The sequence below is a fragment of the Silene latifolia genome, chromosome Y, assembly GCF_048544455.1.
Source record: "Silene latifolia isolate original U9 population chromosome Y, ASM4854445v1, whole genome shotgun sequence".
In the NCBI taxonomy this organism is placed as follows: Eukaryota; Viridiplantae; Streptophyta; class Magnoliopsida; order Caryophyllales; family Caryophyllaceae; genus Silene; species Silene latifolia.
In genome coordinates, this window is record NC_133538.1 from 159,581,491 (window position 1) to 159,605,265 (window position 23,775).

The following is a 23,775-nucleotide window of genomic DNA, read 5'->3' on the forward strand; positions in this document are numbered from 1 at the left end:
TTCCCGTGGCAAGAGTTTGACCGGCTTCTGGATGAGAAGGCCACTGCTGCGGAGGCCAAGGCCGCGGATGAGGCGAAGGCGGCGAAGGCCGCTCAGGAGGCTGCGGAGAAGGAGGCCCGGGATGCTAAGGTGAAGGAGGCCAGAGAGGAGGCCGAGAGGGCAAAGGCAAGTGAAGCTGCCAAGCTTTCCTCTAGGCCGCCCACCGTTGGTGATGCTGCTACTGCTGCCAGTGGTGAGCAGCCACAAGCATAGGGAGACGGGCGGTCGTCACCTGATTCACCCGGCCCTTCAGATAGTTTCAGCTGTTCTGGGGCCAACTATTGAGCCTTTCCTCCTTGCCATCCTTTTGGCGCTTCAAGTCTTATGTTTGTAACCTTTTGTTGTACCTTCTCTTTTTTTGATAAACTTTGGTAGGTTGTGTTTAGGCTATCCCTATGGGGACGGTCGTCAACTTTGTTTTGCCTTGTAAACATTTTTCAATAAAGTTTGTTTATTTGCCTCCGGCTTGGCCGAGGCTTTGATCTCATTCTCCATTGAGTTGTCTTCTTACGTTTTTAACATATTGAGCGCTTTTTCGTTTTTACCTTCGACCTGGCCGAGGCAGTTAGATTGCGTATCTCAACTGTACTTAAACGTTTTTAAACATGTTGGCATGTCGGTCGCTTCCTCCCTCCACTCCCGGTCTTAGCCGAGGCGGTCAGATTTGCGCTTCCCAACTGCCGTTGTGAACATGTTAGCGTATCGGTCGTTGTTCCCCGTCACTCCCGGCTTTGGTTGGCCGAGGCAATCGAGGTTACGGCTCGACAACGTTCGTATCTATAGACATATTGATCGCTTCCTCTCCCACTCCCGGATTGGCCGGGGCAGTCAGATTTGCGTTCTTAACTGTACTCATACGTTCTTAAGCATGTTGGTCGCTTTCGCGAGTATCAATTGCATTTGTAGTGACTTCCCGGCTGGCGTCTACTAAGCATGTTGGTCGCTTTGAGTATCAATCGCCATTGCGGTGATCGCCGGCTTTGGCCGTGGCGTCTACCTTGGTACGACTACGGAGGGGACTCTTCATTTTGATGGAAAACTTGGATCACTCTTCATTAGATATAATCACGCTTTGGGGTGCCCACAACGGTCTCGGACACCTCTGCCGCTATATGAAGTATTTTCTAAGGTTGTCTGTGTTCCAATGGCTCATTAGAGGCACTCCCTCCATGTCCCCGCCAAACGGTAAGTCGTCCCGACCTCATTTCTTCAACCACTTTGTAGGGTCCTTCCCAGTTGGCCGTCATTTTACCATGGATGTTTCCTTTGTTTGTTGCGGCCGACTTTCTTAGGACTAGATCTCCTACTCTTAAGTCCCTTTTGTGGACCCTACGGTTGTATGCTCTTCTCATTCGGTTTTGATACACCGCTTGAGAGTTGTGTGCGTGTCTCGACTTTCTTCGACCAGTGTCTAGGGAGGCTCTCGTGCCTTCCTCATTTTCGACCCAGGTCAAAGGTTTGCATTCTCAATGCCTCGACACCGCTTCAATTAGCGGGACGGCCTCGGACCCATAGACTAGGTGGAATGGACTGCACTCGTTGCTTCTTTTTCCGTGGTTCGAAGTGACCACAGGACGCCGGGTAGTTCATCACCCCATCTTCCCTTTAGATCTTCAACCTTCTTTTTCAACCCGTTCAATATTGTTTTATTAGCGCCTCCGCCGCCTTGCTCCGAGGGTGGCAGACGGAGGAGTATGCGAATTTGATACCGAGCTCTTCCACCGCCATCACCATGTCACTCCAAAACTCTCGGCCGTGGTCAAATACCACGACTTGGGGTAACCCAAAACGAGTTATGATGTTCTCCCAAATCACCTTTCTTACGGTCGCCGTGGTCTTGGCAGGTACCGCGACAGCCTCGACCCATTTGGTGAAGTAGTCAACGGCGACGATCAGGTACTTCCTTCCTCTGGAGGCCGTCGGAAATGGTCCTAGTAAATCCATCCCCCATTGTGCAAATGGTAGGGGACTAAGTACCGGTTGCAGGTCTCGGGAAGGTGCATGTATTACCGGAGCATGCATCTGACAATTCTTGCATTTCTTGGTCTTTGTTCTGGAATCTTTCAGCATGGTCGGCCAGAAGTAGCCGGCTCGGAGAGCTTTGTGGGCTAGCGTTCTCGCTCCCATGTGATGTCCACAGATCCCTTCGTGAATCTCTGTCAGTATGAGCTCCGCGTCGGCTGGGTCGACACATTTCAAGAGTGGTCTTATTACGGACCTTCTGTAAAATTCTCCTTCAAATACCAAGTACCTTGCGGCGATCCTTCTAATCTTCTGAGAGAGACAGCGGTCCTCCCGTAACTCTTTTGTCAGTTTGTATTTCATTATCGGAGTCATCCACGTCGTCTCGGTTTCGATGTCGCCCACCATGCCGACGGTCGCAGTGATGCTTTTAGTATTTCGTATGTCCACCAGCACGATTCGACTGACATTCTTGATGCTTGAACTGGCAAGTTTTGAGAGAGCGTCGGCTCGGTTGTTCTTAGACCTGGGGATGCACTGTATTTGGAAAGATTTCAATTTTGCGGTGTCGGCTTTTACTCTTTCCAGGTACCTTACCATCCCGTCGTCTCGAGCCTCATACTCTCCTCTGATTTGATTAGTCACTAAGAGTGAATCTGTCTTTAACACAATATGCTCCGCCCCGGCAGCTCTAGCTAACTCGACTCCAGTTATCACCGCCTCATATTCGGATTCGTTGTTTGAGGCCGAGAAGGTAAACTTCAAGGCGTACTCAAACTCGTCCCCGTTAGGGCTGGTGATAAGGATGCCGGCTCCTGAGCTGTTCGCCGTAGAGGACCCGTCGGTATACACTTCTCATACGCCGGGATGTGATTCTTCTTGATATGTGCACTCGGCTAGGAAGTCTGCAAGCGCTTGCCCCTTTATCGAAGGCCTTCGCTTGTACTGAATGCCAAAGCCGGAGAGCTCCACCGCCCACTTGATAAGTCTGCCGGATTTTTCGAATTTTTCTAACGCTTTCTCCAATGGCTGGTCGGTTAAGACCGTCACGGGATCTGCGTCGAGTAGGGTTTCATTTCCTCGCGGCCACGACGACGGCGAGGGCTCGTTTTTCGATTAGCGGGTAATTTCTTTCGGCGGCCAGCGTGTATGGGTCGATAAAGTAGATTGGGTGTTGCTTTGCTTGTTTTCTTCCCTCGACGATTACACAGACGACCGTGGCCGAGGTAATCATAAGTATAGATATAGCGTCTCCCCGTCGGCCCGACGGGGTTGGGAGAGTTAGAAGGTGGGCTTTCAGTTACTTGAAAGCCGTGCTCTGTTCCTCCCCCCAGCTAAAGTCTTTATTCCCCTTTAGCACTTTAAAGAATGGGGTGCTCTTGTCGGCCGACCGAGAGATGAAGCGGGCGAGAGCCGCCATCCTCTCAGTCAGCATCATAAACTCTTTTCGATTCCTCGGCTCCGGCAGGTCTAGTATTGCTTGGACTTTCTCTGGATTGGCGTCAATTCCCCTGGCGCTGACAAGCACGCCGAAGAACTTGCCGGCCCGGACACCGGAGTTGCATTTCATTGGGTTAAGCTTCATCTTATATTTCCTTAGTGAACAAAATGCCTCGCTCAAATCGGCCAAGTGCTCGCTGTCAGACTTGCTTTTTACAATAGCATCGTCGACGTAAGCCTCGATGTTTCGCCCTTTTTGATCTTGAAACACTTTGTCCACCAGCCTAGTGTAAGTTGCGCCAGCGTTCTTCAAACCGAACGGCATCATTTTATACAATTATGTGCCGTTACCGGTGATGAATGTGCACTTAGGCATGTCTTCTTCGGCCATTAACACCTGATGATACCCTGAGAAGGCATCTAGCAGGCTTAGCATGGTGTAGCCTGCCGTTGCGTCAATTAAACTATCTATTCGAGGCAAGGGATAACAATCTTTAGGGCACGCTTTATTAAGATTGGCAAAACCAACACACATCCTCCACGCCCCTGACGATTTCCTCACTATTACAACATTGGCTAGCCACTCAGGGTAAGTACAAGGCATGATAAAGCCCGCCGCTAATAGTTTGTCTACTTCAGCTTTGATGGCCTCATCCTTCTCGGCCGAGGAGTTCCTCATCTTCTGCTTGACAGGGCGAGCGGTGGAGAGTACGTTCAGCTTGTGAACGATCACCTCTCGGCTCACGCCTGGCATCTCGGCGGCTGAGTATGCGAAGACATCTTTGTTCTTCCTCTGCAGGTCTAGGAGATCGGCTCTGAATTTTTGCTCCAGGCCGACACCGACAGTTACGGTGCGCCCTGGGTCAATTTCCACTTCCTCGGTCTCGGCTCCTTCGACCATGCCGACGTTGGTGTGCATCGGATCACCCTCCTGCTGTAAGGATGGGCTCTTCCCTTTCTCTGATTTTTTCGCCACTTTGAGGGATTGCATGTTGCACCCCCAGCGATACTTGGACATTGACTATTTCGTCTCTTTCGTCCTTTGAGACGAGCTTTTGCGCTTCCCCCCGGTCCGAGACATACATCAATGTCAGGGCCCGGATGGACATCACTGCATCGGCCTCGCTCAAAGTGACTCGGCCTATGAGAACATTGTAGGCAGACGAACCATCAATGACCACGAACTCAGATAAAACATTCTTGGCCGCATCGGCTTGGCCAAACATCACCTGCGATCGATTGACCTCGGGGGTACCAGGCCGGCCGGAGAAGTCAGATAGCGGGTTGGTGCGAGGGGCTCGGTCTTCAATCTTGAGACCGAGATTGAGAAAGCACTCCCGAACATGATGTTTGTGTAGGCGCCTGTGTCAATCGTGCACCTTTGACCAAGTGGTTGGCTATGTCTAGGTGGACTACAAGCGGGTCGCTGTGCGGAGCGACGACTCCCTCGTAGTCCTTCTTCCCAATGGTTATATCGGGGATTGTGGAAGCGGGGATCGCTGTTTTGGGCACAAAGTTGATGGCTTGGTATAGCTCATTCAGGTGTCGTTTGTGCCCATTAGCTGACCCACCGTTCTCGTTCCCTCCGATGACAACCTGGATCACTCCCATTCGCTGGAATACCGATTTTCTATTCGCCCCGTCGGAGCTTGTTTCTGGGCCTCCAGCTACATACTTGCTGAGGGCCCCCTTTCGGATTAGCTCCTCGATGGCGTTCCTCAGATGCCGACAGTTGTCGGTCTTATGGCCGGCTTGGCCGTGGTAATCGCAAAACTGGCTAAGGTCGCTGTCCCCCCTCGCCTTGGGGGGCCCTGCCCATTTCTTCCCTTCATTCTTGCTTAGGGCAAAGTCCTCGGCCGGTGATTTGACCAGGGGGGTGAGACTGTTGTACCGCTTCTGGGTGTATGGTCCCGAACTCCCCCCGGCGCCCGCCGAGTTCTGTTTCTTATTAAATCTCTCAGGCCGTGACCAATTCCTGTCACGGCGACCTTCATCAACGTTCTCCCGGCGGCTCTTCCTCTCTGGGTGCCCAGATTCGCTGTGGCCTACCCAGGTCTTGTGATAGTCCTCCACCTTTACGGCTCGGTCGGCCATTTTTCTGGCGGTGTCTAGGTTGAGGTCCTTGCATTTGATCAGCTCGTTTTTGAACTCGCCTTTTGGGAGGCCTTTCATTAGTGCGAAGGCCGCCAGTTCGGTGTTCAGCTCACGGATCTGCTGAACTTTTGCGTCGAACCTCTTCACGTAGCTCCGGAGGGACTCGTCCTCCCCTGTCGGATAGTGAGGAGATATGATGTCTCCACGGCCCTTCTCTTGTTGCAATCATACTGGGCTATGAAGTTGTCTCTCAGGTCGGCATAGCAGTATACCGAGCCATTAGGTAGCCCCTTGTACCAACTCTGGGCCATCCCATGAAGGGTTGTTGGGAAGACTCGGCACCATACCTCATCAGGCTGCTCCCATACCGACATGTACGACTCGAAAGCCTCGGCATGGTCGGTTGGGTCGCTATACCCTTTGTATGATAGGGGCGGCAGCTTTAGTTTAGTCGGCACAGAGACTTCGAGGACATAGGCACTGAGGGGTGTCGACCACGTGTCGAATGACACGCGGCGATCGGCTCCTCGCAACCTTAGTCCGACTTCTCTCCGTCTGGCGGGAAGGGCTTCTTGTTGTCCGACTTTGGAGAGTCGGACTTCTTTCATTTCTTCGGGGCGGGCCTCGTTGTTGCCGCGGCGACGCTGTCCTCCCACGAGTGGGGGAAGGACTTTGGTCTGCCACTGGCACTACGGGCTCCGACGGCGTCCTAGCATGCCCAGCTCCTTGTATTACTCCGGTCAAGTTGTTCGGAGTCACTTTATGGGCCCTGGTCACCTGTGGAGGCGCTGCCGCCCCTGTCGTAGTGACAGGGGTAACCGGAGTACCACCCATCAGGTCCAGGAATAGCTTCAATTTGGCCGCATCGACCACATGTCCCATGACAGTGACTTAGCCGGTCGGCAGCGGTGTTTCTGGCTCTCTTGGCATCCCGTACTTCACCGGTTCAATGACTCGGCCGGTGGGGGACTGCCCGATCTCAGAATTAGGGAACGCGTCATCCTGGTAGAATGCAGTTTCGTCACTCACAATTATTTCTTGTTGTTTTGACATCCTCTTAGCTCTTTGAGTGGGTTTGGTTTTTTTTTTTTGAAAGGGAGATGACTAGCTTTTAGTATCTGTCCCCACAGATGGCGCCAATTATTCCGGGTGTAATTCCGGAGCAGGATTTGTGACCACGTAAGCTTGATGAATGACGTCTTTTTGCTTGTCTCTTCCTTTCGGTCTATCCTGTAAAGATGAACAAACTGAGGGCTCGGCTTGGTACCGAGCGTACTCACTCCGACGCTCAAGTCAGTAAACTTAAAGAGATTAAGTTGTGTGTTAACTTGGCAAAGTATATTGTAGAGAGATAAGGGAGTTTATACCAGATTTTCGGTTAGTTTTTGGGATCCTTTTCTCAATGAGAGAAGCGGAGTATTTATAGACTTTCACCTTTTGTCACGTAGTGGCCAAGTGGCTAGCAGGTGGAAATATTGTTCTATCCTCGGCCGAGGGACCCATGGCAGGCCGGCTGGCCTGGTTGACTCCATGCCGAGGGGACTGGATGTGAGTACGCGGATATGCCTCTCGGCCGGCTAGTTGCCGAGACCGAGACCCAAGTGACAGACCGACAGGCTGCGTCGGTTAGGCTGTCTAATACGTTGACTTGCTGTCTTTTGGCTTTGACCTTGCTCAATATGTTGACTCGATGTAATACCCGGTATTTTAATATGATATTATATTAGGCCGAGTTACCAGCTGGGTCGTGTAGTGTATTTGTGACTCGGGTAACTATGTGACTCGGGTTTTAATTAATCTAACTAGGCCAGGCCCGTATCGTCTTAATAGCACCTATCCTATATGTATAACTCATCTAACCAAACCCTTATCTCCCTATCACCATATTCACTTTAACCATGAGAAAAGAGAGAAAAGAGAGAAGAGGGAGCCGTGTGTGAAGGGAGTCGCGTGAGGCATTGCGAGGCGATTTCTCAGCCTATTCTCATCCTATTTCGTAAGTAGACTATCCTATTACCTCTTTATTCAATTATTAGCATAATTATAGTAGTATTGAAATAATTTTTGTAACCCTAGAAATTGGTTTGGGGGTTTTGATTATAAATTGTATGAGATAAATGAATAGAATAGTTACAGCAATTCACAGATTCGTTGGTCTGTGTTATTTGAGTGTTTTACCTATCTTAAAATCGTGGGATGCAAAAAGTTAAAGAAGAGACTCATATTTATTCCAAGCCTAGTTTATGCCTGTGAAAATTGGTAGCATTTCACCGTGTAGTTTTTTCTGAATAAATTATTTGTGAACGTCTATCTAAAACGTCCGCGAATCAGTAGAGGATAAAAGATTACTTCTAAAACATAATTTAGATATTGATTTGGTGCTGAATCTTTTTCATATATTTAATTTAAAGAGTTTAGATGAGTTAGGCTTTGGTTTTACTTAAAAATCTTTTGTCAAACTCGTTTTATGAGTCTATACTTTTTATGCGACGGTTTCTGTCAGTTTTTGGAAATCAGTCTGAAAACCCTTGATAAGTTTGGAATTTGAGAAAAACACGTTAGATATAATTTGTAGCTAAGACTCATGGGGTTCCAATTCAGTTGGCCTTGCATCAATTCGAATTTTCTGGAATTAGTTATTCATTTTATACCGAGTCTGCCATGTGCAGGAAAATCAGGAAAAATCGTGTTTGTTCTTTAAATTGATATTTCTATTAAGTGATGATGAGTCTAGGTTATGTGCATGATTAATTGACTGAGTAGGTGGTAATTATACATAATTATGTTATGTAGGTGATGGATATGTGAAGGATCATAAGTGATTGCTTGTGTGTGCTTGGATTTGCTGGCACTTTGAGGTAGGGAAATACACTTGACTTATTATCGTTGATGTTGAATTGTGGTGACTTGTTTGTGTTTCATATGACCAAACTGTGAACATTGACTTGATTCGTGGTTGTTGATTTATGTTATGATTCATATCTTTGGAAGGTGATTGACTGAATTGATCGTATTGAGTATGTTATCACAACATTTGGTAACCGGCATGATTTTATGATTGATCAGTTCATTGATATATATATTGCGTTGCATTAATTTGTTTTGAGCATTCATATGCATTGGAGATGGAGGATGTTGTGGTGATGTGGTGTGGTGAAGATGATGTTGTGATAAGGCCCAGGCGGGTTCTGCAGGACTTGCCCTGGTGTCCTCAACAAGGAGGCGATCGGCTACGGTCGATATATAGTCTACCGGGGATCGGTATGGCTGGGTGTTCCGGGTTATGAGTTGTGATGAGATGGTGGTGGTGATGGAGGAGCATGCATATCATACATACTTGTTGCATTGTATTCCCTACTCAACCTCATGGTTGACCCTGTGTATTCGTGAACACCTGTGACGATCCAAATATTGGGGAGCAGCGGTCTTGACAGTTTATGAGACAGATGGGAGCTTGATGGGCGTAAGACACCGGATCGAAGACTTAGTAGCTAGATCATCATTTAGAAGACTTTCACTTTCATTCATGTTAGTTCTTTGTAATTTGATGTAAAAAAAAGGTTTTGTAATAATTAAGTTAAAGTAATTATATAATTTGCCTTGGAGTTTAATTTGTTATTCACTACCTCGGGAAACCGAGATGGTAACAGTCCGGTTTATTAGGGAATGTCTTGCTAGAGGCTCCTTCATAAATCGGGGTGTTACAAAGTGGTATCGTAGAGAAACGATCCTCGAGGCCTAAACCAATGAACCCAATGAATGTAGGATGTGTCTAAATAAAATGAACCCTGGAATAAATCGTTAGGAGCTCACGGTGCGGTTAAGAAGGCGCCCTTAATGCGTGCTCTTTTGCCCTCTCAGTTTTGAACTAGGTAACCCGAGAGAAATCGAGTGAATGGGGTAGTTAGAAGGAAAACCTTGGATATAATCGAGTGGGTGTACACCTTAAGACCCATATATTCTAACCATGCTGCAGGACAACGTTACGGTAAGTATTTTGTATGAATGATGACGTGATCATATGATGTTGTGGAGATGAGAAATAAATTTTCGTGTTCAGGTTGATAATCAATGAAGTGTTGGATTGTGTAATCGTGAGCGTGAAAATAATTGCGAATTGATGATATTTATCTGGATGGATGTTGAATGATGTGTTGATAGTACTACTATGTCTAGCGATATGCGGTTATGTGATCCCGAAGCCATGCTAGTATAGTATTGTGATAGCAATCAGAAACACTATTGAATTGCATGTTTCTAGTCATAGCAATCGTGATTTAGATGTAAGGAGTAGATCGAGATGCGAAGGGATTCTATGGGATAGATGTTTACGTAAGTACAAAGTGTGATATTTAAGTTGGGATGGGTTAGTATACATAGTATGTTCATAAGAGCTTGTAACATAGTAAAGAATGACTTAGTGCTGAAACTCGTTTTGTTTGGTTTTACTCTTTAATTGACCTTACTGCCATTTCTTTTCTGTTTATTGCCTATGGATGAAAATTTTATGAGAGATAGCCTCGTGAGTTAGTGTTCATTTGGCGTTGGTTTCATGCTTATAGGATATACGGATTAGGAGTAATAAATATTTTAGTGGGCTATGGTCAGGAAATTCCTGTGCAGTGATGTTTTGACCAACGATTTTGTAAAAATCCTCATTTAAATTGTATTAATAATTTTTGCATAATTTCAACTCCATCGATCAGAATATTCGCATATGTTTTCAAATTGATAAGCCACGAAAATTTTTGATGTCTCTATATTAAATGGTAAGTTTTGCAAACTGACCCAAGTTTCGGACCAATTGCTGTCACATACTTGTTTGGACCAACTGAGTTGTAAAATTCTTTAAAAATGGAATTCCTGTGCTTTAGACCTAATTCTTTTTCCCCTGTGTTGTTAACTCTCCGTAATTTATAAAAGTAATATGAATCAAGTTTTAATCGAACGGCTATTTGTTCGTGGTCTTTGGAAGTTACAACGTGAATCATGACTTGTAAAATGTGCGTTCTATGTTGAGTTTTCATACAATTGTTTGATTATTTCATGAGCCTTATTAATGTGACCTTATAAAGTTTTTATATGATTATAGTAGCACGCATGTTCAGTAGTTATGTATCTTAACACGTGATAAAATTAAAGTTTAGTTGATAACATTGTTGGCATGATAGTATGAGTGAAATTGAATAGCTTAATTTGATTCTTAATCGAGGGTGAAATATTTTATACGAGTCCAGTTGTTTGCATATTTTATATATGTTTGGCATGTTGTAATATCTCTGGTGTGTTCATCATATTTGTATAGTGGTCGGATATATATAAATATAAAACTATATTGTCATATCTTGGTAAAGTTGGTGGCGTTAAATGTTAACTTGATTGTTCTAATATGCTCGCATGAATATTTATAATAATTATGTTTAAATATTTACACATGGATGGTAGTAATGAGTATGTCTAAATGTTCACACATGTAGGATGTCATCTGAGTTCTAATGTCTTTTGTGTGAGTCTGTGTGCCTATAGTTATACTTATTACTTTCATTGCATTAATTTATTTCAGTTGAACCTAAACTTATGAAATGATAATAAAATAGTGTTGTTGTTCCTTATTGGATATGTTCATAGTTGTATTGTCATGAAATGCTAGGGTGATTGTTGCAATTGTCACGATATTTGTAATATAGTTTGATATAGTTACGATACAGTTACGATATTTGAAATATATTCTCGAACCGTCGCTATGAATTATATTGTGACGACCCTTTGATGATTCACATGTTATGCGTATGTTTAAATGATAATCGTTATAATTACGTTTAATTGAGCCGCGAGTTGCCTATTTGTTCAAACCGTGCAAACCAGAGAACTTGTTCACCTTGCCAATCTTTTGTCATAGATAATGTTTTACAAGTTATATGATGGTATATGTACATGTTTAAGTTGTTTATGCGATATCTTTTATTTTGCTGAAAATGAATTATACTGAGTTGATGGATACAATTGAATGGTATGGTTACTAAAATGTTAAACATATGTGTGATATGGAAGTAATTTTGTTGTTATTGTGAATCATATAACTATTAATACTCAATTATAATTTCAGTTGTTTGACTTCTACATTATTCAGTTAATTACTCATGACGCACAGTCGATGGTTCCGTAAGGAGTTTAACTGGGAATTTTATAATGTGCCTCCGATCTAAACTAGTAATCTTCTTATATTGACTATATGGTTAGACTCTTGTCTAGTTCTTATGACATGATAAATCGTTTTAAAATTTAACATGTGATTAAGTTGGTACATATACTTTTGTATGACCATGCAACCTGTGATAAATAGATCTGTAATAAAGAGGTAAAATTTTGATTGAACACAGTTAATTTGTAGTTACTTGCTTTACATTATGGTACGAATCGTATGCTTTGATGAGACGTCACCAGGGAATGTGTACTATCTAAAAGGTCTCCGATTAAATGTCGTAGTCGTGTTAGCCGTGAATATAATCGAGTAAAGAAGTGCAACTAAAATCCTGATGTTGAGGTAATAGTCGTTCATTAGTAAAGATAGGACTGAAATGAATAAGATGAACCTGTAAATTACGAAATATGAGTCGACACCTAAGCTTGTATTGTTTGAAGGAATTGAATTAAGTTTATCTGATTTTGAGTTTCGTAGTAAGCTGTAAATGGATTCTATGGACGGCTCTGTTATAAGATTTATGTTAAGAAAGTTATTCACCGTCCAAAGATGAAAGTAAAAGTTTTGAAAATAAAATTAAATTTTGTCGTGTGAGTATAAATTGAATGAGATTTCCACCCGATTAATCCGGTTGTATGGTTTCATGATATTTGCTAGTCTGGAGGAATGAAGCTAGAACGGAGTCACAAATAGTTGGTTAATTTAGTCATGTTGTTTGTTCATGTAGTGAATTGGTGGGTTGTGGTTAGTTACGAATGTCAAAACGGGAAATGTAATGTGGTGATTTAAGTGAGTTATGTGTTAACATGGTATGTTGATATTAGCATGATATGTAATGAATATTTGTAAAATTGGTGTAGTTAAATACATTTAATCTTTTATGTCATTGTGTTGGGTGCAGTTTAAATATATTTAATACCAAGAACGAAATTTTATGTATGATAGTCTTGTATGTTAACTTTCCAATATCGCTGTTTACTCGCTTGATTGACTCGACCAATAAGTTTGTAAAATTTGCCAATCAATGTGCATTCGTCATTCGTGAATAAACCCCAAACCCTTTGTTATGAGGATTAAAAATATTTCTAGGACGATAAGTCTTTAACCTGGTTGTCTTCATTTTATGGGTGATTCTGTGTCTTGACCTAAATTTGTACAGTTATGTAAAGGAAAGTCAGACTGGACCTATTAGGTTACAAATTTTCATAAATCGATTTATTAAGTTTTGACCCTAATTCTTTTCTTATGGTTGGTTGATTCCCTATGTTTCTAAGGTATGAGATTACAATGATTAGTGAAGTGAATAATTACTAATGATTTTACTGGTAACCTTGTAAAGCATTCTTCTATTCATAATTTGATTATTCACATGAATAAATGTTACCAATATTTCTTAGAAAATATGATGCCACGAGAATACGCCGGATAGGATTATCGTGGTATGTTACGTTAGTGATCTTGCTTAGTAACCTTGATGAAACGATGTTATTTGACATGAACCATATGTGAGCACCTAGGCATCTTCATCTTTGTAACCTGAGTAGTAATGTATAAATTAGATTGACAAGCAGATCCTGTGAATGTTATTGCATGTATTGATTGATATGAAGAGTGTCTAGATTAATACTGAAATATCTTAAGTTATTCAACGTGGCTTTTGCTCCGATCCGTGGCGATGTGTTGTAGCAGCAGTAACTGTAGCTTCCTTGGGAGAGCTTGTATATTGATTGTCTTTAGTAGGGATTAGTGAACTTGAGCGTGAGTTGTGAATCTTTTATCCTCTTTCAGTTGTTAGTTAAGAGTTTGAGAACTTTTGTTATAATAATGAAGGTTACGGGGACGTAACCATGTTTAAGGAGGGTAGGATTGTAAAATCTTTATGCCTTCATGTGTGATTTCTCAGTTTGGCTATATTGGTTATGCGTTGTGTGGGTTATGTTGGAGTGTTACATGATGTGTTTCTGTTATGGTTAAACTTCGGGGACGAAGTTATTTTAAGGAGGGTGGAATGTAATACTGCGTTTAATATTCAATTTGGTGGGTGCCTTACATACTTTTGTATATGCGTTTCATAATTCGTTTGCGTTGGTTGGTAGAGAGGGTAAACTTCGGGACGAAGTTTCTTTTAAGGAGGGTAGACTGTAATACCCGGTATTTTAATATGATATTATATTAGGCCGAGTTACCAGCTGGGTCGTGTAGTGTATTTGTGACTCGGGTAACTATGTGACTCGGGTTTTAATTAATCTAACTAGGCCAGGCCCGTATCGTCTTAATAGCACCTATCCTATATGTATAACTCATCTAACCAAACCCTTATCTCCCTATCACCATATTCACTTTAACCATGAGAAAAGAGAGAAAAGAGAGAAGAGGGAGCCGTGTGTGAAGGGAGTCGCGTGAGGCATTGCGAGGCGATTTCTCAGCCTATTCTCATCCTATTTCGTAAGTAGACTATCCTATTACCTCTTTATTCAATTATTAGCATAATTATAGTAGTATTGGAATAATTTTTGTAACCCTAGAAATTGGTTTGGGGGTTTTGATTATAAATTGTATGAGATAAATGAATAGAATAGTTACAGCAATTCACAGATTCGTTGGTCTGTGTTATTTGAGTGTTTTACCTATCTTAAAATCGTGGGATGCAAAAAGTTAAAGAAGAGACTCATATTTATTCCAAGCCTAGTTTATGCCTGTGAAAATTGGTAGCATTTCACCGTGTAGTTTTTCCTGAATAAATTATTTGTGAACGTCTATCTAAAACGTCCGCGAATCAGTAGAGGCTAAAAGATTACTTCTAAAACATAATTTAGATATTGATTTGGTGCTGAATCTTTTTCATATATTTAATTTAAAGAGTTTAGATGAGTTAGGCTTTGGTTTTACTTAAAAATCTTTTGTCAAACTCGTTTTATGAGTCTATACTTTTTATGCGACGGTTTCTGTCAGTTTTTGGAAATCAGTCTGAAAACCCTTGATAAGTTTGGAATTTGAGAAAAACACGTTAGATATAATTTGTAGTTAAGACTCATGGGGTTCCAATTCAGTTGGCCTTGCATCAATTCGAATTTTATGGAATTAGTTATTCATTTTATACCGAGTCTGCCATGTGCAGGAAAATCAGGAAAAATCGTGTTTGTTCTTTAAATTGATATTTCTATTAAGTGATGATGAGTCTAGGTTATGTGCATGATTAATTGACTGAGTAGGTGGTAATTATACATAATTATGTTATGTAGGTGATGGATATGTGAAGGATCATAAGTGATTGCTTGTGTGTGCTTGGATTTGCTGGCACTTTGAGGTAGGGAAATACAGTTGACTTATTATCGTTGATGTTGAATTGTGGTGACTTGTTTGTGTTTCATATGACCAAACTGTGAACATTGACTTGATTCGTGGTTGTTGATTTATGTTATGATTCATATACTGGAAGGTGATTGACTGAATTGACCGTATTGAGTATGTTATCACAACATTTGGTAACCGGCATGATTTTATGATTGATCAGTTCATTGATATATATATTGCGTTGCATTAATTTGTTTTGAGCATTCATATGCATTGGAGATGGAGGATGTTGTGGTGATGTGGTGTGGTGAAGATGATGTTGTGATAAGGCCCAGGCGGGTTCTGCAGGACTTGCCCTGGTGTCCTCAACAGTGCTGGTGCGGATCGGCTACGGTCGATATATAGTCTACCGGGGATCGGTATGGGCTTTGGGTGTTCCGGTTATGAGTTGTGATGAGATGGTGGTGGTGATGGAGGAGCATGCATATCATACATACTTGTTGCATTGTATTCCCTACTCAACCTCGTGGTTGACCCTGTGTATTCGTGAACACCTGTGACGATCCAAATATTGGGGAGCAGTCTTAACAGGTTTATGAGACAGGATGGGAGCTTGATGGGCGTAAGACACTGGATCAGAAGACTTAGTAGCTAGATCATCATTTAGAAGACTTTCACTTTCATTCATGTTAGTTCTTTGTAATTTGATGTAAAAAAAAGGTTTTGTAATAATTAAGTTAAAGTAATTATATAATTTGCCTTGGAGTTTAATTTGTTATTCACTACCTCGGGAAACCGAGATGGTAACAGTCCGGTTTATTAGGGAATGTCTTGCTAGAGGCTCCTTCATAAATCGGGGTGTTACACTCGATCAGCGGGTGTAGAATATGCCCCATCATATGTGTTTGGCCAAAAAGTGTCTTTTAGTTCAAAAATACTTTTTGGCACTAGGCCAAACACACACTTAACTAATTGGGTATATATACATCATGGCAGCATACCATATCATGTGCTACGTATTGCCCTCTCTTAATTCTTTTGCTACATGTTTTAAAAGCTAGCTTTTTTATTTTCTATTAGTAATTTTAAATTAAATTCATTTTAGTATTTATTTTCTTGGATTGTGTATTTGCGGGAAAGGAGATAGATCGACTGATGACAATTTTACGTAAATCACCAAGCAAACATAAGAGATCTTACCGTCTACTATGGGAGTAAATTGGTAACCACTAGCCATGTCTATAAATTTTAATCTGCCTTTCATGGATTTTGATGTGCAATATTAAGGTGGAAATGAAATATTAAGTTGCTATGAGTTGAAACGATGTGGATGCAGCACGTGTCAACCCAGCATTAAATACAAGTATTAATTACAGCTGAACATTAAATATAAACATAATAAATGCTGTATAAATCTCAGCAACTTATATTATAATTTAATAAATTTTATCATAAAATTAAATTAAATAATTATGGTGATTTGATACTAAATTTATTAAAAAATTATTTTGATATAAATTTTAAAACGTGAATAATTACGTTCATTGCGAAAAATGCTTCAAATTGAATATAATTTTCATTATATTTTTTTTGGTGCGCATTTTCATTATATTTATTGAAATATTTTTATTTGTAGAGATGATTAAAGTGAGTGTCTCATAATGTTTTATGTTTACGTAAAAAGACATTTTGAGAAAGTTATAAAAGTTAAACCATTAAATCCTAAGAAAAATATATTTGGAAGAGTCATTGTATTTCTTAAAAGCATAACTTTAAAAAACTACTAAAAGATAAGTTTTTACGTGGAAATGAAAAAAAAAATATATTGCGAAAAACTGAATATATGTGAGATTTTGATAGGTTTAATAGTGTGATAACGACTATGTATATACACAGTGATCGCGAGTGCTTTCAATAATCAAGACAAAAGTAATGATTATAAAATAATATATTATTATAAACGACATGAAAAGTAGAAAAAGCGTTATATTTTTCTTTAATATCTTCAATTAAAATATGTATACGTCGAGTATAAATATTAATCATGACTAGCTAAATATTACTTTTAGTTAAATATTTTATATGTCATCTTCTAAATACTTTGAAGTTAAACCTCAAAAAATATTATTTAAGAAAGTTTAACCTATTTTATTTACAGTTAAACTCTTAAACAGCATTTATATACAGTTGTTTAAAAATACAAAAGGTGCAATTCTTATAGATATGTTTGACACATAACACGTGTACGACACAATGAAATCATTTGAATAAGTTGAATTTGAACTTTATATGTTTGATACATAAATATGACACGTTATACATAAAAAACTAAAAATTACATAAAATTATATTCACATTATTTTGAACAAATATTAATTGATTTAGAACATAACGTATAGTGAAATGATATAATTTTAGAACTTAATGTTGATTGTTGCATTATTCGAATAAATTTTATTTTAATTAATATGATATTTGATCAGTCATAGAATAATTTATAAACATTGATCATGCATAATTAATTATCAATTATTAGTTTTAATTAAAATGTTATGTATTTTGTTTTAAAACATTGAAGTTAAACCTAAAAAATTAAATTTGAGAAAAATTGATTTATTTTTATTTATAGTTAAAAATATTAAAGGTCATATATAAATTATGTTATTTTTCTTAAATTATAATAATAAAATTTTAAAACAGTCACGCGAAGTGCGGGATACTACCTAGTATATATATATATATATATATATATATATATATATATATATATATATATATATATATATATATATATATATATATATATATATATATATATATATATATACGGTTTTTCTAACCTATGCCCACTAGGCATAGGATAAGAAATCAAAAAAGGAAATAATTAAATGCTATTTTTATGGGAAATTGCAAGATCTCATCACTTTTACTTCTCTTTTACAAGAAATGCATTCAATTCTTTCCTTTTTTGATTTCTTATCCTATGCCTAGTGGGCATAGGTTAGAAAAACCTATATATATATATATATAAATATATATATATATATATATATATATATAGAGAGAGAGAGAGAGAGAGAGGCAAGATCCGGTGAGTCCACCTATATATTTGAGTCCATGAGTCCATAAAACAATATCACGCACTATACAAAACAATATCACGATTTTTTTTTCAATTTTTTTTTTTTCAAAATTTTTTTTTTTCGAAATTTTTTTTTTTTGATATTTTTTTTTTCGAATTTTTTTCTCGAAATTTTTTTTTCAAAATTTTTTTTTCAAAAAAGTTTTTTTTTTTTTTTTTTGGTAAGTTGTGATATTGTTTAGTATAACGCGTGATATTGTATTACAAAGTAATATCACGATTTTTTTTTTCGAAGTTTTTTTTTCAACAACTTTTTTCTTCAGCTGTGATATTGTTTAGTATAAGGTGTGATACTGTAAACTGTGATATTGTGTAGCATAACGGGTGATATTATATTACAAAACAATATCACGATTTTTTTTGGAGTATAAGCTGTGATATTGTTTAATATAACGTTTGATATTGTATCATGGACTCACGGACTCAAAAAGATAGGGTGGACTCATGCGATCCTAATTCTATATATATATATATATATATATATATATATATATATATATATATATATATATATATATATATAGAGTCAAGATCCGGTGAGAACTCCTAAATATTTGAGGATTGAGGATTTGTGAATACAATATCACAAGTTCTTCAATAAAATATCACGAAAAATCAGACCCATATATATATATATATATATATATATATATATAGGAATGAGATCATGTGAGTATTAGTTATATATTTGAGGATTGAGGATTAATACTATGATAGGTATTTAGGGTGGAAACAAGGAAGGGCAAATTTGTAATTTAACAGTTGCCTATATAAACTACTTTTTACAGCAATACCGTTATTTCCTCCTTTTTCTTCTTCTCCCTTCAACTTCTATCTCTACTGTAGCTTCTTCCTCCATTGTTGAGCTGGAAAACCCTAGAATTTAGGCGTCATCTCCGTTTTTCGTCGTCATTCTTCACGATTATCATATTATTCCAATTAGTTCGTTTGTTCAGGTACGTAATTGGCGTTTTTCGTCCCTAAATTTCGAATTCGTCCTAACATTACTCTCTTTGTTCTTCTTTCGTTTCTATAATTGAATTTCATCTTGCTTTTGTTTGTTATTTTCAATTTAATTTTGTGTTTCCTAAAATTCGGTACGTTTTTGTTTTATTTCCAGGTTTTGCTGCTCATTCTTCATAATTATCATATTATTCCAATTATTTCCTTTGTTCAGGTACGTAATTGCCGTTTTTCGTCCTTATGTTTCGCCTTCGTTCTTATCTTACTCTGTTTGTTCTTATTTATTTGTTATTTTCAATTTAATTTTGTGCTTCCTTCAAATTCGGTACGTTTTTGTTTGATTTCCAGGTTTTCCTGCTCAAATCTCTGCGTCTTCAATCTTCATTGCGATGTCTGGTATGTTATTCTTCTTAATTTTGTACTTTCAGCGTATTCTGAAATCTCTGCGTATTCTCTCTTTATTTTGTACTTTCAGCTTTCAATCACATGTTCGTCATACTTTTGGTAAATATTTTTTGTTCACTGACGTTCTTATTTTGCTCAATATGTGATATTGTTTTCTACATCTGGTGATATTGTTTATGTTGATATGTACCATTGTATATTCACGTTTGTGATATTGTTTTTCAACTTCATGTGTGATATTTGTTCCAGAGTACGTGATATTGTTTTCCAGGATATGTGATATTGTTCAGGCACTTGTGTGATATTGTTCATGCAACATTCTTTGTGATATCGTTTTCCATCTTCATGTGTGATATTTTTCCCAAACAATGTGATATTGTTTTCCTGGATATGTGATATTGTTCAGCCACTTGTGTGATTTTGTTTTCGTCCATATCTTTTAAACTTTTTCTTGTTATTTTACATTTTACTTTTCTCGCCAGATCCTACAAGTAATGTAACTTCTTCTTCCTGTAATAATCTTCATGTCTCTGCCATTACCTCTAAAGATAGTAATGATATTGTTGAGTCTTCACTTACTTCTCTTTGTTACGATTGAACCACCCGATGCATCTAGTTCTACTCCACATGTTGAACAACATTCTGTTCCTTCTCGTGTGCATCAATTACTTTTGGACTCCACACCTGGTGGTAGTGAATTGTGGACAAGGAATGTTGCACCTGAGTTTAAACCTTATATTGGCCAGTTGTTTGGGACGTTGGAAGAAGCTATTAGTTTTTATGATGTGTATGCAGAAGCATGTGGTTTTGAACCTAGGAAGTCTTCTCAAAAAGGTCTGCATTTACGTGATGTGAAGTATAAATTTGTTGTTTGCAACCGTGAAGGTTTTAGAGATCGTAAGAGGAAGGCTACTGTTTTAGATAGTGGAAAGGAGCAGGCAACTCTCGGCCTTTTGATATCGGAACACTAAATTAACTAGGATTGGTTGTACTGCTATGATTGAGTTTCGCTATAATGGGGATGGTTATGTTGTTTTTCAGTTTCGTGAGTGGCATAATCACCGTCTTTGTTCACTTAGAAATAAACAGTTTCAAAAAAAACACAGACACCTCCATCTTTACCATAAAAAGACAATTATTGATCATTCAAGGGTTAATCAAGGGCCAACAAGGGCATTTAGAAATGTCAAGGAATATGTAGATGGCTATGAGAATGTTGGAGCTCAACTGGTTGATTTTAAGAATTTTGGAAGGGATATCAAATGTTTCATAGGAGACCGGGATGCTCAACTGTTTGTTAACTATTTTGAGGATAAACGTGATACCACTGAAGGTTTTTACTTTGCTTATGAGGTGGATTCTGGTAAATGCTTGGTTCGTGCGTTTTGGTGTGATGCAAAGTCTCGTAGAAACTATGCTTTGTTTGGTGATTACATCACTTACGATCCAACTTACAGTAAGAATAAGTATTGTATGCTTTTCACTCCTTTTATCAAGGCGTAGACCACCACAAAAGGTCGATTACTTTTTGCTTCAAGCGTTGCTATTTCATGAGGATGAAGATTCGTTCACATGGGTCTTTCAAAAGTTCCTTGATGCTATGGGACAGCGAGAGCCACACCGTATAATAACCGATCAGTGTCTTTGGAATAAAGCTGGGTTTGCGTCTTTGTCTTCAAACATGCTAAGCGCAGATATTGCATGTGGCATATCATGCAAAAGCTTACTGATAAGGTTGGGCCTGCAATTTTGAGAGAGACTGATTTTGTCAGCCGTTTGAATGCTATTGTTTGGGATGCTGAGTTAGAACCTCTTGAATTTGAAGAAAAGTGGTGTCAGTTGGTCAATGAGCATAATCTTGACGGTAATTCCTGGTTCTCAACCATGTTTAGAAAAAGGAGGAAATGGATCCCAGCTTATTTTCGTGATGTTCCTATGGGTTGTCTATTACGAACAACTCAACGTTCTGAGAGTCAGAATAATTTTTTCAAGCGTTTTGAAAATGCACATGGTACACTTGTTGAATTCTTGATGCGGTTTCAAAGTGTCATTGATGTACAGCGCCATACTCAAAAACAACTTGATAGAGACGATGATTATACTCTTCCACAATTAGCGACTTCTCTTAAGTTGGAAGCTCATGCTTCCAAGGTTTATACAAATGCTGCTTTCTCAGATTTTCAAGTAGAAGCTTCTGCTTCTATTTGTTCCCTTAGTGTTGGTGGCTTCACACCACCTGCAAACGGTGTAGAATTAATTGGTATTGCTGATGCCAGAATGCAGAAGACCTACCAAGTCGTCTACAATTCTCTAACGAATGACGGTGAATGTTCTTGCAAGTTGTTCAACAGGAAGGGTATTATTTGTAGACACATTATCTGGGTTTACTCTGGAAAACAAGTCCACACTTTGCCCGATAAATACATTCTTATGCGGTGGACCAAGAATGCACATAAGATCCCTCTTTATGGTCCACATGGTGAGTTAATTGAGGATTTTGATGCCACTGATTTACGAAAGATGGAAATGTGCAAGTTATGGTCAGAGTTCTATGCGACCATCAGTGTGCTCAAGAATGTGTCTACGAAGGACATCACTGATCTTGTTGACACCCTTAAACAATTCAGGGTGAAACTCAATCCGCAATCAGAGTCAATGACCAAAGAGCAGGAGTTGGAGATGCTTCTTGGGTGCAGTTCCTTAACTGAGGTGAGGATTTTACCACCTCGTCAGGCAAAGAACAAGGGTAGCGGGAAGAGAATGATCTCCAAAAAGCAACAATGCATAGCTAAAGCGGAGAAGCCTAAAAGGCTTTGTCGTAATTGCAAACAAATGGCTCACCATGATAAACGTAACTGTCCTAATGCTTTTGTACCTGATGCTGACAATAAGGTATGTTCACCATGAACAGTCTATGTATGAAACTTTTTATCTATGTTGTATGGTCACGAGTCAGAAACAATACCACATGTTATTTAAAATAATATCACATCTTATACTAAACAGTATCACTATTTGACGATACCAGAATGTGATATTATTTGAGGATAACAGAATGTGTCAACACATCTGTCTCAACTTTCTTTTATATTTTCCTGGTAATTTTATAAACAATACCACATCTTATTAGAAATAATATCACACTTTTGTAGTACACAGTATCACTGCTTGAGGATAACAGAATGTGATATTGTTTGTAATTGTTCTGAGATAGAAACAATATCACACTTCATTTGAAATAATATCACTCCTTATATAAAATAATATCACTGTTTCACCTTTTTGTATTTTCAGGGTAGTTCAGATGAGGATGATGCTGATGATGGTTGATCGGTCGAAGGAGTTTTTGTTGATGGCGCTCATTAATTATAGCAGCAGCAAATAGACGACATTCTTTATGACTAGTATATTAATATAGACCACAACATTCATTAAAGTATAAATTATACTTTATTTTATATAGAAAATACTCGTACTCGGAGAATATTTGATTATTTTATTTGTCTCAATTGTCTTGTTTTTGTATTTTGTGATACTGAGAAACAATATCACACCTTACATTTATATATTTCACATCTTACTCTAAACAGTATCACTACATCAGGACTACTATATATGCCTTTTGCTTTAAGATTTTCACATCTTGTGTTTTGTGTGTTGTCAAAATATGGCAGTTCATAATATGCTTCTGCAGTTTTCTAACACAATATCAACTTGTGTACACAACAATATCACAACATAGTGAAAACAATGTCAATGTAAGACTTAAACTAACATATTCATATTGTGATATTGTTTAGTCATCTGTGTGATATTGTTTAACATACTGTGCGATACTGAGAAGCAATATCAACCTGTGTACACAACAATATCACAACATTCTAAAAACAATATCAACGTGAGATTTAACAATCCATATCCATAGTGATATTTAAAAGTAAACAGTGTGGTATTGTTTTAGCCCTGTGTGATATTGAGAAGCAATATCACAGCAACTATTACACAATATCACACCAAACGTGAAATAATATCACACTTTAGCAACAGTTAGATGACATCCAAAATAGCCATCACTACTTTACCATTATAAAAAGTTACCATTAAATTCCTTTTTGTACTACCATTACATACCCTTTAGTTTAATTACAACTTCGTTCTAACAAATATAGTAGTCCTAATTCCTTCCTCTACCTCTACCGCGGTTCTTCGGATTTGCAACGGTCTTAATCCTACC

General features: G+C 38.9%; 1 long non-coding RNA gene across 1 annotated transcript; it reads left to right on the forward strand.

Moving 5' to 3' along the window:
- The first annotated feature begins 19,276 nt into the window (after nt 1-19,276).
- LOC141634361 (uncharacterized) lies at nt 19,277-22,950 on the forward strand. Its single transcript, XR_012539089.1, has 3 exons — nt 19,277-19,350; nt 19,485-19,532; nt 22,836-22,950. It is a non-coding gene; the product is annotated as an uncharacterized LOC141634361 (long non-coding RNA).
- The last annotated feature ends 825 nt before the right edge of the window (nt 22,951-23,775 follow it).